The sequence below is a fragment of the Humulus lupulus genome, chromosome 1 (genome assembly GCF_963169125.1).
Source record: "Humulus lupulus chromosome 1, drHumLupu1.1, whole genome shotgun sequence".
NCBI classification, from domain to species: Eukaryota; Viridiplantae; Streptophyta; class Magnoliopsida; order Rosales; family Cannabaceae; genus Humulus; species Humulus lupulus.
The window spans coordinates 199,237,388-199,251,822 of record NC_084793.1 but is presented as its reverse complement, the minus strand read 5'-3'; the positions used below and the strand labels follow the sequence as shown (position 1 = coordinate 199,251,822).

The window sequence follows — 14,435 nt, the reverse complement described above, 5'->3', positions numbered from 1 at the left end:
GAAAAATTACCAATAACATGTGCTTGTTCCAAAGGCATATTATTCACATCAATTGAGCAACTAGTTGTGCTTGGGCACTGTTCATAAGCATGTGGTCCCCCACAAATCTCACAACTTATAACATTTTGTACTTGCATTGCTTGTGCGCGCGAGATTAGTTTGCTAGAATTGTTTGGTTAGAGATGCCACCTGAGCAGTCAATAGCGCAATTGGATCAACTTCTAGGAGTCCTGCTACTTTCTTATTCTCATGCTCAGTAGGCCAATTATAGTTATTCATAGCCACCTCTTCCAATAATTCATATGCTTCATTAGTGTTTTTTTCTCATAAACGCTCCTCCCGATGCTGCATCTATAATTGTCCTTCTATTGCCCCCCAAAACATTGTAAAAAGTATGAACTAGCAGCCACTTCTCTATTCCATGATGTGGGCACTTCATTTGCAACTCTGTAAATTGTTCCCATGCATCATATAAAGACTCCCCATCCAGTTGATGGAAATTATTAATCTCTCCTCTTATTCTGGCTGACTTGGCAGGAGAAAAATATTTACCAAGGAATTTCTAAGCCAAATCTTCCCAAGTTAGTATAGAATTGGCTTGTAAAGAAATCAACCAACTCTTAGCTTTGTCCCTTAGTGAAAATGGGAATAATATCAATCTTACAGCATCATTACTCACCCCATTCATTTTGAATGTCGCACATAGCTCTAAAAGTTTGTGATATGGAGATTTGGATCCTCATTTGGTAACCCCGCAAATTGTACATAATTCTGCACCATCTGAATAATTGAGGGCTTTATCTCAAAATTATTTGCCTCAACAGTTGGAGGACAAATGCTTGAATGTATCCCCGTAATAGTAGGGAGTACATAGTTTCTTAATGGCGGATCGACTTCAACTGCATTACCCATATTTGCATTGTTGACAATGTTATTTACGTTCTCAGCCATGGTGAAATCCAACCATTTCTTTATCTTTCAATTCTTTTTGCACATTCTCTCAATTTCAAGATCTATTGGTATGATTTCCTTTTGTCTACTTCCTCGCATATACCAACAATTCCTGAAACACAATATAGCCTTGATCCAAATAAGTGTGAAACAATAAAAATAAAAAAATAAAAAAAAACCAAATTAAAACAAACAACAATAACTTTGATATTGGAAATTAAGTCCCGGCAACGGCGCCAAAAACTTGATTGAGAAAATATATATACGCAAGTGCACGCAATCGATTCAAGTAATATATATGATAAGTAGAGTATCGTTCCCACAAAGACTATCTTCCAAGTACCACTAATTGTTCTTTTAATTTCTATTTGGCAATCAAAATTTAGATGAATTTAATTTTAAAATTATAAAAGAAAACTAAGAACAATAATCACTAATTAAAAGATTTAAATCACTATTAAAAAGACCTAGGGTGTTAATTTCATCAACTTTTCATTCTACTAATTTTATTAATCAATTCTAAATTTCTTTCTTCCTATTCTAATAGCAGGTTAACATAATTCGATTCCTATTCTTTTTCAAGATATAAGATCTCAACTTATATGCCGGTTTTCTACATCTCTGTGATAAATTTAAACATATAGAAGGCATTAAGCATGGAAACCTAATTACTACACAAGTCATACAATTATTTTCGTCCATTATACAACCTATGTCTATATAATGATAGCATATTCAATTCTCATCTTTCAAATTTTGAATCAAAATCATAAATTCAAGCAAATATTGATCAAGTATTTACTATCATTAAACACACATTATAGAGATTAGAATAGAGAAGAAAAATCAAAAGAACATCATAATTAAATTAGATAAAAATCCAAGTGACTACATTAAACCCTAGATAAAATTGTTTATTTCATACCACACATGACTAAATTAACAAAATAATAATTCAAAAACATAAGATTCACAAGCTTAAAGAAGAAAGAAAAATATAAAAATGCAGAATAACTAGCCTAAGAATCAAAATTAGTCTCTAAAAACGTAATTAAAAACTGGCCTCCTGACTTAAGTAAACCCTAAATAAGAATTTATAGTTAAAAAAAAAACTACAATAGCTATGTTTTTCACATGCGGGCCATGACTTGGCCTTCTCTGGGTTGTGGCCCGTGTCTATTTTTGAGCCATCTCGCTTCCGTGTAAGTCCTCAGGTGCTGCGACTTAAGCATCATCAAGTCGCGGTCTGTGTCTATAATTCCCCTTTTACTGAGCCTCTGACTTCCCCTTGAGTCGCGACTTGTAAGTCAAAGTTGCGACACTAATTGCCTCCAGCAACCATGCGTCTCTGACTTCGCCTTGAGTCGCGACTTTAAGCCCAAGTCGCGGCTCTAATTCCATTTTTTCTCAAATTACTTCTTTCAACCCATCTCTTCATCCAAAACTGACTTTTAATCATCCTTAGTGTCATTTTGAGTCCAGCAACCGCCAAAAGCATCATTTTCCAACCATTTTCACTTCTTTTTACTTTTTTCTCGTGATTCACCGCACCAACCTACAACAAGGACAAACAAAAGCGTAATCTTGCACAAAACACACATAAAGACTCAAGATTACCACAAAAACACATTCTAAAATGACACTAAAATGAATTTATCAATCAGCATACCAAGGCAAGGAAGAAGCATGCATCAATTGTTCATTAGGAAATGTTGTGGTGATAGGAGTGCATTCATGAGTATTTTCAATAACTAGCCTAGACAAATGTTCAGCAACCACATTTTCATATCCTTTTTTATCACGTATTTTTCAGTCAAATTCTTGTAAAAGAAGGATCCAACAGATCAAATGAGATTTAGCATCCTTTTTTGACAATAGATATTTTAATGCAGCATGATCATAGTAGACAATAATTTTATATTCTAATAGATAAGACCTAAATTTCTCCAATGCAAAAATAGCCACAAGCAATTATTTTCACTTGTAGAGTAATTTAATTGAGCATCATTTAAAGTGTTGCTAGCATAGTATATCACATGAGGTATTCTATCCAGTCGTTGTCCTAAGACAACACCTATAGCATAGTCAAAAGCATCACACATTATTTCAAAAGGTATTTTCAAATCAGGGGGTCGAATAATGGGTGCAGTAGTCAACAAATTTTTCAGTTTCTCAAAGGCAACATGGAAATCATTATCAAAGAGAAAAGCACTTTCTTTTCCAAGTAAATGGCATAAAGGTCGAGAAATTTTGCTAGTCTTTTATAAATCTTCTATAAAAAATGGCATGGCCTAAGAATGGCCTAATTTCTTTCACAGTTTTAGGAGGGGGAAGTTTTGCAATGAGATCAACTTTGGCATTATCAACTTCTATTCCCTTAGATGAAATCACATGTCCTAAAACAATTCTTTTTTTAACCATAAAATGGCATTTTTCCCAATTAAGCAGAAGGTTTTTCTCTTTACAACGAATTAAGACAAGAGAAAGATGGTGAAAACATTCATCAAAGGAAGATCCAAACACAAAAAAAGCGTCCATAAATACTTCAAGAAATCTTTCAACCATGTAAGAAAAAATTGAAATCATACACCTTTGAAAAGTAGCAGGTGCATTGCATAGCCCAAAAGGCAAGCGACGATAGGCAAAAGTTCCAAAAGGGCATGTAAAAGTAGTCTTTTCTTGATCTTCTGGGGCAATGGGGATTTGGTTATATCCCAAATAGCCATCAAGAAACCAATAATATGCATGGCCAGCTAAACGTTCAAGTATTTGATCAATAAAGGGTAACGGAAAGTGGTTTTTTCTAGTAACATTATTTAGCTTTCTATAGTCTATGGACACTCCCCACCCTGTTTGTACTCTAGTAGGGATTATTCATTTTTTCGTTTTCAAAAACTATGATCCCAAACTTCTTAGGCACAAATTTAATTGGACTAACCCATTGACTATTAGAAACAGGGTAAATGATACCTACATGTAAGAGTTTAATGACCTCTTCTCTCACTACTTCTTTCATATTTGGATTTAACCTTCTTTGACATTCCCGAGATCTTTTAGCATTCTTTTCTAGATGAATTCTATGCATACATATGGATGGGCTAACTCCTTTAATGTCTCTAATGGTCCAACATATGGCTTCTTTATGTTTCCTAAGGACATGTAAAATTTTATCTTCATATTCTTTATCTAAGGAAAATGTTATGATAATAGGCAAGGTTTCAAACTCTCCTAGAAAAGCATATTTTAATTTTTCTAGCAAAGGTTTCAAATCTAACTTTGGAGACTCGAAAATTGATTGAATATGCTCTAGTGGTGAAAAATGTTCAGTTTTGGTATCATGTAAGGGCATAGACTCTAAAAAAATTCACATCATTTATATATTCATCAACATGTAAGCTCATACCAAAATATTTTTCATAAAATTCAAGCAAGTCATTTCCATCCTCTTCAAAAATAGTCTCAATCATGTTAACTTCATGCACTTCCTCACACTCAACATATTTAGCAACATTAAATACATTCAATTAAACAGTCATATTTCCAAAAGATAATTTCAAATTTCAATTACGACAGTTAACGATTACATTAGAAGTAGCTAAGAATGGTTTACCTAAAATGATAGGAATTTGAGGATGCACATTCTCCACAAGTTGAGTATCAAGAACAATGAAGTGAATAGGAAAGTAAAATTTATTAAATTTTATCAAAACATCTTCTATAATGCCTCTAGGAATTTTCACTGAACGATCGGTTAATTGAAGAGTTATAGAAGTAGGTTTTAGTTCACCAAGACCAAGATGTTTATAAACAAAATAAGGCAATAAATTCACACAAGCACCCAAATCAAGTAAAGCCTTGTCAATAAAATGATCACCAATAATGCATGAAATTGTGTGACACCCAGGATCTTTATATTTAAATAGATTCTTATATTGAATAATGGAACTGGCTTGTTCATTTAAAAACGCCTTTTTAGTAACGTTATTATTTCTTTTCACAGTACAAAGATCCTTAAAAAATTTACAGTGGGCAGGAATTTATTTAATGTCATCTAAAAAAGGGATATTGATACTAACTTGCTTGAAAACTTCTAAGATGTCATTATACTGGCCGCCTTTTTTAATTGGAAGTAATCTTTGTGGGAATGAGGCTTTGGGAATGAAAGGATGGATTGGAGTATTATAATGCCCCAAAATCCCTAATGCAGTTTAATGGTTGGATTAGTAGGCTGGGAGGGAATTGTTTTATTATGCCATTAAACTATTATATGCATGTTTATGTGAATTATATTATAATATGATGTTAAATGCATGCATGTGGGTTCACATTTCATCACATGGGTATTTTGGTAATTTGACCCATTGAGGGCGTAATTGTATATTTGTATGCATGTCGGTGATCTATTGTTGAGGCCACATTATAATGTGGATTTGTTCGAGCCATTCGGCATGAGACGATCTTTGAGTGCAAATTAGCGGTTTAGTCATAACGGGATTAAGTTCGGGGTGAGCCTCAGGGTGATTTTAATGATTAGAGCGTTGCTGGGAATTAAAGGGTAACGGGATATGAATTATTGGTATTAGAGAATATTGAGAATAGCAGGATTTGGAGGGTGTTAATTATGATTAACGAAATAGGTGGGAAATGACGATTTTACCCTTGGGAGTCTTTAGAAACCTTTAAATGACCTAGGGGCAAAAAGGTCATTTCACCCTTATGTTATATTTAAGCCATTGAAGGTTGGAAAAATAGAGTATCAAAAGTTATCTTCCGTACCTATTTTCTTCTCCTTTTTCTTTGTGATTTTTGGGTTGTTCTTAAGGATTCAAGCTAGGGAAGTGGATCTTGAGGGCTTGGGATTGTGTTCCACAATTGAAGAGGGTCTAATCTGAGCTTGAGGTAAGTTTCTAGCCATTAAAACTCTAGCTTTGCTTTGTTTTTGCTATAGTTTTTAGCTTGGTTTTCTGGATTGGTTGAGGGGAATTGACAGGAGTTTTTGGCTAGGGTTACTTGGGTTGTGATGCCTAGGGCATGTGTAGATGGTTTTTGGGTTCATTTGGGACTTAAAATGAAGTTTGGAAGCTTTTGGTTCAGGTTAGAAATGGTGGAGTCGAAGGGGGAAATTTATGGGCAAAATCTGGTTGTGTGTAGCGCTTTAGCGCCCACATGTGGGCACTACAGCGCTACTTAAGGTGGTTTGGATCTGTCTTGAGTGCTGGGGCACGTAGCGCTACCCTACTCCTTCAGATTTTGGTTTTGGGCATTTTTAAGGGTTTTTGGCTCGGAGTTTCAATCCTTAAGGCTCGGGATTGAATCTACTCACCGTTTGGGTACAATTCGGGGTCTTGGGAGTGAGGTTTAGGTCAAGACCCTATTATTGTTGATTTTCATTAATGGAGGTTATAATTGGTTATGATTAGGTAACCGCTTAGGAATCAAAAGGTCGATCGTTCTCAAGGGTCATTCTTGTTCTGTTTCTCGCTCGAATCGGAGGTAAGAAAACTGCACCCTATATATGACATGCGTGGTTATTATTGAGGCATATTGAGTGTTTAAATTTGGACATCAATTGCATATTAAATGCTTAAATGATCTTGCTTACTTGTGAATGGCATTGACTTACTAGTCAGAATCGGCAATGGTGCCAGATCCGTGTGTGAAGCTGTGACTTACTAGTCAAGTTCATCAACAGTACTGAGCACTGGTCGTGTGTTAGTGACCTAAGAGTTAGGAGCAGCATAAGCATCATGAACACAGAGATGATGAAAGATTAGATCTAATCGACATCTACATTGAGTGACTCACTATGAGCATTAATGTCGGACTGACCCAAAGTTCAATTAAAACTAAAAGCGCTTGCCTAGTTCTATGACTAGTTACTCAGAGCTAGGGCCAGAAGGCCAGGTGACCCTATCGTCACATGGCAAAGGGTACGAAACCCACAGTTGTGACTCTACGGTCACTCCCTTGGTTTACATTGGTGACTTGCTTATTAGTCACTTATCCTGTATAAGCTAGTGATTTGGTCGCTTATTTTTTAAGGGAACGGAACCCACCTTAGTGACTTCTACAACTTTCACTCTTCTATTAGGACTAATAGTCCTGGATGATCATTATCATCATTGTTTGATATTATAATCTTGCAGTATTGAGTTTTCTTGCTGGGCTTTGGCTCATGGGTGCTATGTGGTGCAGGTAAAGGGAAAGAAAAGCTCACCCAGCCTTAAGTGGTTAGCTTAGGTGGTGATGTGTACATATGCGGCCGCTTGACCACCACGGCCAAGGAGTTCTCGGAGGAACTAGGGGGTTTACCCTATTTTTTTCGCTTAGGTCGGCGGGTTGTAAATTTCAAACTATAATGACCATTTTGTATTGTAAATAACCTATAAATGTTTTTTATGGGCCCATGAACAGTTTTATGTTTTAAATAAAATATATCATTTCCTTTTGATTAGTTTTACACCTTAACCTATTAATAACACCTAGATGCACGTTTATAACCAAAGAAATTGATTAGCGAGTTAAGCACGGTTCAAAGTTCACAGTAATTGTCTTGGGGTAACCAGGGTGTTACAAGTATCCTCCTTTGAAGAGTCATTGGCATTAGAACTAGAAGGTTGACTCTTTTCTTTTTCTTTTTCAACCTTAGGTGTGTAATCGGGTTTGACAATGTTCTTTCCGAACCTAAGAGTTGAAATTGATTTGGCTTCTCCATTATGGCTAGACTTTCCTATCTCATATTGGCCTTTTGATTTTGGGATAGGTTGACTAAGAAATGTTCCTTTTTCTCTATCAGCTAAAGCAATAGCGGGTTGTCCTACTTATGTCTTGAGTTTGATAATTGATTGAGACTGGTTTTGTAGAATTTGTTGAGTGGATTGCATAAATTGTTGTAAAGTATCCTCTAAGGAAGGTTTCCTTTGTTGAGGATATGGTTGATTTTGTGGGGCATGAGTTTGGTTTTGCATGTTGTATTGGTGCCCTTGATTCATTGGAGGCTGGTTTTGTCTCCATGAAAAGTTTGGATGGTTTCTCCAATTTGGATTATAAGTGGATGAAAATGGGCTATCATTTTGTTTTCCATAAGCATGAAGAGCATTGGCCTCCTCAGAAAAGGCCTCTTGGTAGGAAGGACATGATTGGGCATTATGGCAAGGACTAGAACATATAGAACAAACATCTTTTATGGGTTGCATTGGAGAACTTATAGTTTGGCTTATGACTAAAAGTTCTACTTTTCACGCTAATTTTTCTAAGGATGTTCTTAAGTCTAATTCATCTTTTACTTCATACCTTCCTCCTCTTTTTGGTGAATTAGTTGACCTAGACCTTGGATCAAAATAATTTCATTGTTGTATATTGACAGATAGATCTTCAAGGGTGTCCCAAGTCTCTTGCCCTTGAAATTGTAAAAAATTTCCAGTATGCATCGATTGAATTATTTGAAGATTAGAGGGAGTCAAATCATCATAAAAATATTTTACAAGTCTCCATTTTTTAAAGCCATGACAAGGACATTTTAATAATAAATCTTTAAATCTTTCCCAACATTCATAAAACTCTTCATTATCTTTTTGAAAATACTCAGAGATATATCTCCTTAGACTATCAGTTTTAGACATAGGAAAAATTTTCAACAAGATTTTATTATAAAGTTGATCCCATGTGGTTATAGACCCCGTGGGAAGGGAATTTAACCAAGCTTTTGATTTGTCTTTTAATGAAAAAGGGAATAATCTAAGTTTGACTAACTCATCAAAAAAAATTTGAAATCTAAATGTTGAGAAAATTTCTAAGAACTCTTTGACATGCAATGAGGATCCTTTCTATCTAACCCATAAAAATACGACAATAATTGAATGATTGATGGTTTAAGCTCAAAATGGATAGCAGAAGTGGTAGGAAAAATAATGCATGAATGAGCATTAGATGAAATAGGTGCAAAATATTCAAGTATGGTTTTTTCATGCACGACATTTTTATCAAGAAGATTTCTATTAATATTAGCAATTGGTTCCATGATGCTCAAATTTTTAATAACACTTTAAATTTCAAATAAAGATAAACGCCTTTTTACTAATCGATTTTTAGAATTACGTTCCAATGATGCATACAATTTTCACAAACAAGGCAACAAAGATAATCTCAAGCAAACAATTTTCTGATGTGGAAGATCAGTTAAAATCGTAACCACAGAGCATACTTAGAATTTTAAGAGATTTCAAAACAATATAATTTTTATGGTTTAGTTGTCCCCATGCCTATTTGATTCCACTTACTCGCACACTACTAACAACTCCCCGATGTTAATTAGTAGAGGCGGATTGAGAATATTTTTCAAATATCCTTTAAACAAAGATTTCTTATGGTGAAAGGACAAGATTTGGTTTTTTTTCAAGTATTTTTTCACAGTTACGCAGTAATATGATAAGAAAAATAAAATAAGATGAAATAGATAATGTTAACTAAAATTGAACAAGAGTTGGGAGGCATAGCATGTCATTAACCATAACAAAAATAAAGTAAAAAGTAGACGGCAAAATTGCCATAAACTAGTAAATAAGATAAAAAAAAAAGTCTAGGAGGCTCAAGTGCCATTAACAAAAGAACAGAGTTGGGAAGCATATTATGCCATCAACCATAAATAAAATAAAGCAAAAACTAGGAGGCAAAAATTTCCATCAACTAGTAAATTTGCACAAAAATATAACAACAAAAATAAATAAAGAAAATTACAGTAAAAATTAGGAGACACAAGTGCCGACAACTAACAAAAATGTAGCAAAAATAAAATATTACAACAAAAGTTATAAAAAAAAAACAAATTAGGAGGCACAAGTGCCATCAACTAAAAAAATATAATAAATATATAAGTAAGGGTTTTTTTATGGGTGGTAGAATCGTTCCAAATTTTCTTCTTATCTTTTTTTTTTTTATCTTTTTATATTTTTGTAGTTTTTTTTAAGTGCAAAAATCAAATTAACTAGTAGAATAATTCACTAACCTTGAGAAAAAATCTGTTTCTTTTCTTGCAACTCTCCGGCAACGGTACCAAAAACTTGATGGACCCAAAAGTGGGTACATTTTAAATATTTATAACTTGCAAGCGCACGAATCATATATCGAGTATAGTGTTTGTGTAAGCACGAGGTCGAACCCAAAGGAATTGACTAAAATAAAGTTTAAAAAACATATGTTTTAAATCAAAATTAAATAAATTCTAACCTAGCTCCAAAAATTGATAAGATTTAATGTCAAGAAAATAAAATAAAAGATAGAAAATAAAGATATTTAAGACAAGAAAAATAAAAAAATTATGATTTGTAAACAAGTTGTAAAAGAAAGATTATGAAGGTATTAGAATCTACAAAATGTAAGTTTAGTAATACTTATAAGTATATTGATTCCCAAGTTTTATTGATAGTAGAAATTAATCAAACTATCACTTTTTTCAAATTAGATTTTCTATTTAAGCACAAGTTAATATAGAAATAAAGGATTTTTCTTCACTTTTAAAATTATAATTTCAAAGTATTTAGTGTGAATCAATCTAATGAAACAAAAAAAAAAAAATCAAAGAACATTACTTATAAGGCAAAACATAATATTTTTGTTCTAAACTTGGATGTGCTTAATTTAATGGCACACCTTGTTCAAAGAATATTATGATTTTGCACAAATGAAGAACAAATTGTAAATATGTTCCAACAATAAAAAATACAAGAAATTAAAGATGAAAGAAGATATTTGAAGAAAATCCATAGACTTTATTGCACAAAATGGGAAATTAACATACAAAATAAACATTATCTAGTTACATATTGTTTCACCATCACTTTAATAATCTTAAAAAGATTAGAAACTCATAACTAGAGTTGAAATTACAATACAAAAGAGATACATACTTGAAAATGCTCTTGAAAAACACTAAAATGGAGAAGAGAATGGTAGAGAGAAAGTGTAGAAAAGATAATAGTCCAAAAATTAAGCCAAAAAAAATGGTCTTGAAATTACTTATTTATAGCCAAATGTAAGTAGTAAAATAATCAATTTAAATTAATTAAATTGATAAAATTAAATTTTAAAAGAAGAATAATATGAGAAGTAGAGGTAAATTTTATGGTGTAATGATGGATTTTGTAGTAAAATATGTAGACAAGTTGGGAAAAAGATGATATTTTGGACATTATGGGACAAGGGGACAAGGAGACATGTGTGGGCTCAAGAGAAAAGGGTGGCAGACTGGCTGGCGTGGGCCTAGGAGCTGCTGGGTTCTCTGCTTGGCCGAAGGTCAATGAGGCAGAGCTGGGCCGAAGGGGGGAGCTGAGGCGTGGGTTGCAGGTGCCTAGGCCTAAAAAGGGAGTAGTAGGCGGGCCTGGGAGGCTTGGGTCGAGCGTAGGAGGAGGGCCCGTAGGGGCTTGGTTGCTTGAGCTGCTGAAAAGCATGGGCCTGGGCTGGGATGCTTGGGTCGTGGAGTTGGTGCTGGCTTAGGCTTGGAGGCTTTTCCTTTTGGCATTTCAATGATGCCATTTTTTCCTTTCTTTTTTCAGATTATTTTCTTTTTTTTTTTCTGAAATTTCAACCCAAAAATGCATCATAATTCCTAAAAAATAAACACAAACTAAATATTTTCAATAATAAAATATACAACATAAGTTTCGTGAAAATACTAATTAAAACTTAATTACTATGACATTTAAGCTCAATAAAATCACATTTTAAACTTTTAATCTAATAACACTAATTTCAAATAATTAAACTACAACATATTAAAAAGAGATATCTATAAAAAAACATATAAAAATCTTAAAATTACAATAAGACTAAAAAATTCAAAATTACTTAAGAACTTAATAAATTACTTAAAAACTAAAAAACTAAGCAACAATTAGCATAAAAAAATGTGGTAAAATAACTCTATTTTGTAGAGTTATCAACCTTTAATTCCACCAAACCGGGTAGTGGAATTGTCCCCTGAGCCTCTCGAGCCTAACTCCCAAAACTCTAAAAAAAAATACCTAGAAAATACATTAGTGTCGCGACGCCCTCCTAAAGGGTTGCAGTGCACCAATAGTCCAAGAGCAAACCCGCTCTTGAAGAAACGCATACGCGATGCGGCGCTCACTCATAGGCGTCGCGACGCCACCGCGACATATCTAGAACCTGCGTTTCTCCCCTATAGTTTCTCAGCTCCAATGCTCGACCCAAACCAGTTTTTACCCAAATTTGTGCAAAATACAACCCCAAAACAGATATAACAACTATCACACACCATCTAGATATCATTTAAACACTAAAAGCAGGCCTCAAACTACCCATTCAAGAATTAGGGTCAAATTTTTCAATTTTCCTCAATTACGAAAATTCAGCTAAAATGCTTGAACTCCAATTCAAATTCAAGGCTTGAATCAGTTAGTAAGAAAATTTCTATCAAGATTACATCCATCTAAACACCCTAGAGGCATTAAATTCGAAATTGAAGCAAAACCCCAAATTTTCCTCAAGAACACTATGATGAGCAAGTTCAAGAATTTACCTCTATAAGTTTCGAATCCCTAGCTAGTTATGGCTTCAACAACTCTTAATCCCCTCACTTGCTGCTAAATTCCTCAAAGGTTTGCTCCAAAACTTCACCAATTCTCCTCTCCAATACAACTGTTCATCTTGCACTTTGAGAGAAACCAAGTAAATAGAAGAAAGAGAGAGAGAGAGAGAGAGAGTAACATGAGAATGCCTTTCCCCAAGGGCTGCTGCCCACTTGCCTATCCCCTTTGGTCAAATGACCACTCCCCTTTGAATTCTCTCATTAAGGTCTCATAAGGGGAAAATCATCATTAACCTCTATTTCCCATTAAAATTATACTTAAAATTCCCAATTAAATCCTATAATATTCCAAACACTAATATTTTTTCCCGAAATACTTCATACTCCAAAAATTCCCCAAATATGTGAAATTACCAAAATACCCCTTGGCTCCCTCGAGCCGGGTATTTATCCCCGTTGTGACTTTTCCGCTAAATTGCTCTAAATGATCCACTCGTGTCGAATATCACATATATATATCCACGTAATATGTCGTCTCAAGCATATAGCACATAAAATACAAATATACCCTCAACGAGTCAAAGTTACAAAATTACCCATTTTTAACAATAGTGAGTCTTTAAACACATTTAATACACATAATCATGGATACTCCACCATATAATCATATAAACCACATAAATGACCTACGTGCCCTCCTGACACGCTAACTAAGGCATTAATCTTATTAGGAGTTTTGGGACGCTACAGAGACTATCTTCCTCAGAAGCTCGTAATAGCAAATGATGTTCTTGATAACGAAGTCCAGTGCCTTCTTGGAGGTCATTATAGGGAGAGGTTAGGCCTCAACCCACTTTGTGAAGTATTTGACTACCACAATCGCGTACTTTACTCCTCCATTTCCTGTGGGCAAGGAACCTATTAGGTCAATACCCCAAAATACAAAGGGCCAAGGACTTGTCATCTAAGTGAGCTCATTTGGAGGAGCTCAGGGGACGTTAGCGTATCGCTGTCATTTGTTGCATTTCTTGACATAATCCATCGAATTGTTGTTCATTGTGGGCCAGAAATAACCTTGTCTCAAAATCTTTTTTGCAAGGCTTTTCCCCCCAGCATGGTCACCACAGAATCCTTCATTACTTCTCGAAGGAAGAGTTTGGCATCCTACTCGGACACACATTGAAGTAGCGGTAATGAATATCCTCGGCAATATAATTTGTTGTCCATGATCACATACTGAAGAACTTGATAAAGTAGCTTCCGAGCTATTTTATTGTCTTATGGTAATTCTTCGGAGACAAGGTACTTCGTTATAGGCATCATCCAACTGTCCTGAGGTTGGAGTGTTTCCACTTCCTCGGGTGCTACGATGCTTGGAGAATCCAAGTAGTCAATTTGGACAACATTGAGTATCTCCACCTCCTTAGTGGTGGCTAGCTTGGCTAGAGCATTGACGTTAGAGTTATGTTCCACTGGAACTTGTCAGATGGTGAATCTCTTGAAGCTGTGTAGCATTTCTTAGGTCTTGGCCAAGTAGACATCCATTTTGGTTCCTCGATCTTGGTACTCTCTGAGGACTTGGCTCACGACCAGCTGAGAATCGCTGTAGATTTCAAGTCCCTCTACTTTAAGCTCTAGGGAAACTTGTAATCCGGTTAAGAGGGCTTCATACTAAACTTCGTTGTTCAAGTCGTCGAACCCAAATCTCAGGGCACTGTGAATTCGGTGTTCCTCGGGGAATACCAAGATTGGCTCTACTCCGGACCCGTTCTTGTGGTGTCCCGTCCACATATAGTTTCAATGTTGGCCCAACAGGTTGGGGTTACTTAGGCCCTTGATTTATTCCAATGCATTCCTCAATGAAGTGTGTCAGCGCTTGTCTTTTTATAGCAGTCCTCGAGTGATAAGTTATGTCGAATTTGCTAAGTTTGACTGCCCA

General features: G+C 34.9%; 2 non-coding genes across 2 annotated transcripts; both read left to right on the top strand.

The window, feature by feature from the left end:
• Positions 1–416: 416 nt before the first annotated feature.
• On the top strand, positions 417–523 carry LOC133813733 (small nucleolar RNA R71). Its single transcript, XR_009884735.1, has one exon. It is a non-coding gene; the product is annotated as a small nucleolar RNA R71 (small nucleolar RNA).
• A 7,928-nt stretch (positions 524–8,451) lies between these two features.
• Positions 8,452–8,558, top strand: LOC133813112 (small nucleolar RNA R71). Its single transcript, XR_009884156.1, has one exon. It is a non-coding gene; the product is annotated as a small nucleolar RNA R71 (small nucleolar RNA).
• The last annotated feature ends 5,877 nt before the right edge of the window (positions 8,559–14,435 follow it).